This window comes from Fukomys damarensis, unplaced genomic scaffold (assembly GCF_012274545.1).
Source record: "Fukomys damarensis isolate Sample0158 unplaced genomic scaffold, DMR_v1.0_HiC HiC_scaffold_14, whole genome shotgun sequence".
NCBI classification, from domain to species: domain Eukaryota; kingdom Metazoa; phylum Chordata; class Mammalia; order Rodentia; family Bathyergidae; genus Fukomys; species Fukomys damarensis.
Genome location: NW_022900926.1, coordinates 67,867,381 through 67,872,664, shown reverse-complemented (window position 1 = coordinate 67,872,664; position 5,284 = coordinate 67,867,381).

Here is a 5,284-nt window from a genome sequence, read left to right as displayed (position 1 = left end):
ATATATATATATATATATATGCATTATCATTTTTCATTCTAAGAGTTTAATAGGAGAGAAACATTGCATGTAAATATAATTTTATTCAGATATGAAAACATGTCTCAGATTGTATAATATTGTGAAGGCTAAGGACTGATTTTCTTATACGTGTGTGTGTGTCTTTCTTTTTTTTTATTTTTTGGAAGGAGGTACCCTTTAAATTTGTTACTCTGCATAGTTTTCTTGGGAAAAGATACATCAGTCACGATATAAGATTTTCCATTAAAGCTTGGCCATTCCTCCGGGTAGAATCAGGTATCAGATTCAAATATTGTCAGGGAATATCATGGAAGTAACCCATATGTGCATCAACAGATGAATGGATAAAGGACAGGTGGTATTTATGCATGAGTACTGCTCTGCCACAAAGAAAGGTAAACTTAGGCCTCTTCTAAGAAAATGCATGCACCTGAAGACCATAATGCTAAGTGAAATGGATGAGATACACAAGCTAAATAGTGTATGATTTCTCTTATATGGGAACATAATACTATAAACAAAGAACAAAACAAAAGGTAGATAATAGGAGGTAGGGAGATAGATCTTTCTCAAATAGGAAGGGGATCAAGAGAGGAGAGAGGGGGAGAAAAAAGGAGGGAAAGGGGAAGAAAAAAGGAATTACGGTGCATTGTGTACATCTACTAAGTCCACACAAGGAATGTAAACATGTACTGCAAACATCACCTGACAGAAAAGGAAATGTATGCAAGGAAGAAGTAGAAATGACCTTGAAATTAGGGCTCAAGGCCTTTCGCTTACAGCATTTGTATAAGATCTCATTTTATTGTCAACAAAGTGAAGGCTTCCTCTGCTCTTTCAAATGAATATTTAGACATTTTCTTAAAATACATATCAGGATTCAACTACAAAAAGGAAACCTCAGTGTTTCCAACAGAAGACATACAGTGGGAAGAATTGTTTACCCACTTGGAGGTGAGAACACAGCAAGCTGGTTCAGAGAGGAGGCAGAGGCCACCACACTGACTGGAGGGCACCATGGACAAAATGGTGGCTCCTGGACCTAGGGGCTGACATCACCCTGGAAGAGTAGTACAATGACCAGCTGTCTTGTGGGAGCCAGGATTACGGACAAGACACAGGCTCCCGAATTTCTCATCGAGGCTGAGAGGAAAGGGGAGAACTATGTAGGCTTCTCCATACCTCACCCTTTCCAGTTGTCATCAACAGCTCTCATTGCCTGACCCATGTCAGACAAGGGATCTAGGAGGTTATGATATTAACTGTCAGGGTCAACCCACAGCTTTACCAGATGCAGAGTAAAATGAAGTAAAGGTGGAAATAAATCAGAGGGTAAACACAAAAAACACAGAAATTGAATTCCAAGAAGGCATAGTTTATCAGTAGATGATTTAGTTCATGAACTTGGTCTCTTGGTCAATACATATGTCATAAGAAGTGTATTGCATGTTATCACATGTATTTGCTCTCTTGACCTGTCAGGGACATATTATAAGCTGTACAAGGAAAGATCTTTGTCCAATTCTTTTCTCTGTAGCTTTTAGGGACTCTGTGTAATATGTCACCATTGTTGCCTGTGAAGACCTCATTTCAGGACATTTATGGCTCTTTGGATAGAGGTTGAGTACATTTTCAAAAGAAGAGAGATGGAGGCAAAGAAAGTGAAATCTCAGGAACTGTTTCTGAAACATTTCAAGAGAGGAAAGTATTAACCCTTTAGGTGGCATTGTATCAAAAAAGGGACTGCTGAAGACCATACAGAAATTCCCTGCCAGAGAAGCCAGTGGAGAAAGAAAAAATATCATACTAAAATTGTCAATAATGGGATGATTTAACAAAGGGAAAGCTTCTTCATCTTCAGCTGTGAATGTTGTTATACACTATTTTGATACCGTGTCTGATAGAAATGTTTACAAAGTTATTGACAGCTAAATCCAGTAAAGTAAGGTTTTTCTTCAGAGATAGCATCAGCAAGAGATCCACTGATTATAGAAATGGCATTGATTGCTCCCTCCACTGTAACCTCTCTGTAACCTCTCCCCCCTTAAGGCAAGTGGTTTAGTCATAACCCAGGATATTTTCCATAAAAGATGTGTCTTCTGATATTATGAGAGGAGAAAAGTACATTAAGTTTAAGATATACCTAGTGTTATATTCTCTGGTGGAAAGATCTATAGTTCACAGTCAGGCTGCTGAGGAATGCAGCAGCTGGGTATCTCTCCTCACTGATTCCAAACCTATACCCCTCTGAAAAGTCATGTTTTCAGTTCAACACAATGGTTCCGCATAGGGGCTCAGACTTTTCTTCTTAAAAGTCTTGTTCAATTACACATTATGTGGTCAATATTTATGATATGGCTGCAATATCTTAACCACTGTGCTAGGTAGTAGACATATAGAGGCCAATTTCCAAGGCAGACAATCCCTGTGCTGTCTTAGCTCACTAATTACTCTTTTTGTAAAACATTTTGGAAGATTTCTAACCTAGACACAATTTTGAACAGATAGTTCCATAGTGAGTACTTTGGGAGGTATTGGAATGCCCCAGCCCATGAGTTTTAATTTAGCAGAGAGCAATCGTCTTTATCTACAAATTAACTTTGGTGTCACCATTATAATTCAGTATGCTTGGGCTGAGCAAGTCCGAAGTTTCTTATAACAATGCTCTGGTGTATAAAGTTTAAAATTGTGTTGTATTACTGCCAAGAATGTATATGAAGAAATCTGCGCTTAGTCTCAGGACTCACCTGAATAAATAAATTACCTCAAACCACTTTCCCCTAAAATAGGACTTAATCAGAAAATAATCAACCTTGAAAACTAGAGATCAAAAATGCCAGCTCCAGTCAGCCCATCTTTACCCTGACTGCCTTCCAGAGTGGCCACAGAGCAAGAGTAGGTAAGATAAGGATAAGTTGATTGGGGCAGGTATTTTTTGATGTTTACTTTTCAATGCTGATTATTTTCCAGCTACATCTTATTTTCAGAGAAATGTGAAATTACTGAACTTTGTTCAACATGGGCATTGTAGGTGACACTCCTTGACCTGACATGTTTCAGAAAGCACTGTGAATTGGTAACCCAGTTGCAAGTCCAATCGGTAACAATTTCCATTGGTCCCAATAGGAAGTGATAAGGCAAGAGAAAATTGGAGATGATTGATATGTTTATGTGATGACTTGGGGCAAGTATATGCTTATCACCAAACTCAAGCTGAACACATTAAACATGTACAAGTTTTTATATGGTAATCATTGCTCAATAAAGTAGTTTAAAAGAAAACATTCACTCTTCCTATCATGCAAGAAGTCTTGAAGAAGTCATCTGCAATTCTTGAAGAAGCCGGAGTTGCTCAGGAGATGCTCAAAAGGATTTGTAAGTACTTGGAAGTAGGGACAGGCAAAAACCCAAAGAAAGGAAAGCAGCTTCAAGGAGATGCACACCAGATGAATTCCAGTATCAGGGCTGTTTATAGAAAGGAGCAGGGCTGCTACTCTATCCCAGCACTGCTTGGAGTCCAGGTTCAGAGAATGCCATCTAAGGACAAGATGTAACCCTTTTCAATTTTAGCAGGGAAGAAGCTGAATACAGCAATGGCACCTGGATGCTATGTTTGATGCCCAATCTAGCAGTCATCATTCAGTGCACACCCATTTTACCTGTCTTTCCACTGGGACATGCAGCCCAGCAAGTGAGATATTTGCAGGAGAGGACTTCCTCCAATCAAGACACTAAGGAAATACAGGGCAGAAAATCACTTAAAGGGTGGTGATCAATTTAGCATCTGCAAACTCAAGGTAAAGAGAGAAACAAAGGTTTACTCCCAGTTAGGGAACCTAAAGACAGGCACTGAGCAACTAACTCATGAGATAGTGAGCTGCAGAGGCTTGTGGTGGCTGTGATAGAGTGTATAGGCCAAATTCCTCACTACCTTCCCCAACATTGCCAAGCACTGTGCTTGTGTGGTTTCTTACTCACCTTCCAAAGGCTCATAGGTGGTATGTTTGGGAGGTGGGTGGGTGGTGTTAGATTGGGGTGTGTGTAGTTCTGGGTGTGGATAATAGAAGCCCCTCTGGGTGTGGGTGGCATGAATCAACAGGCTTGTAGCCTGGATGGACTATAAAGAGACGAAATTAGGTGGGCTTGCTGCTTTGCTGTCTCCTGCATGCTCTGCCATGAACTCTTTCTCTGCAATGCCTCTCTACCATGCCATCCTGCTTCAGAGCCAGCCAGCTGTGGGCTGAATCCTCTATGACTGGGAGCCAAAATAAACCTTTTGCCTTTTACTTGTGACTGTTGGTCCTTTGTCTCAACAAAAGGAAAGGGTAACCAAGACAGACACAATGAAAGCAGTTTTAAGAGGTAATTCTACCTCTGAATGCCCACATTAAAAAAAAAAAAAAGAATAATCCCAAATAAATAACATAATATCTCTCAAAGATTTATAAAATAAAAGCAACCCATGTTGACAACTTAGTATGTAAAAGAAAACACACTATGATGGTCAGAATAGAAATTATAAAATTGAGACCAAAAAAAATCCCAAAAATTGATGAATCAAAGATTTGACCAATCTTGAGAAACAAGGTTGATAAATCAGTAGGTAAACTTACCAAAAGAAATAGAGAAAAGTCACAGATCAATCTAATTAGAAATTAAAAAGTGAAATTCCTGTAGACACCGCTGAAATCCAGAGCATTGTAAAAAACTATTTTGAAAGCTTACTAATTAAAGACTCTAGAAGAAATGCATAAATTCCCAGACTTACCAAAATTGAACCAAAATATAAGAACCCTGAGCAGATCAATAGCAGGCGTTGAAATTGGTTCAGTGCGAAAAGCTCAAAGCCCTTTCAAGTCACCATTGAGCTTTACCAGGACTTCAGGGAATAATGAATAACAGTACTCTTCACACTCTTACATACAATTGGAAAGGGGGAAAAGCACCCAACTCATTTCTTGAAGGAAGCATTATCCTGATAACACAATCAGACAAGGAATTAACAAAAAAGAACTGTGGGCCAATTTGCTTTATAACTATAGATGTAAAAGTTTTCAGCAAAGTATCTGCAAACAATGCAGCAAATCATTACAAAGATCACATATAATAACCAAGGTGGTGTCTTCATTCCAGGGATGTAAGAATGGTTCAATATATGTATGTAAATAAATGTAATATTCCATAAAACAGAAGCAAGGCTAAAAACCATGTGATCTTCTCAATAGATGCATAGGAGGTCTTTTTTTTTTTTTTTTTTTTTTTT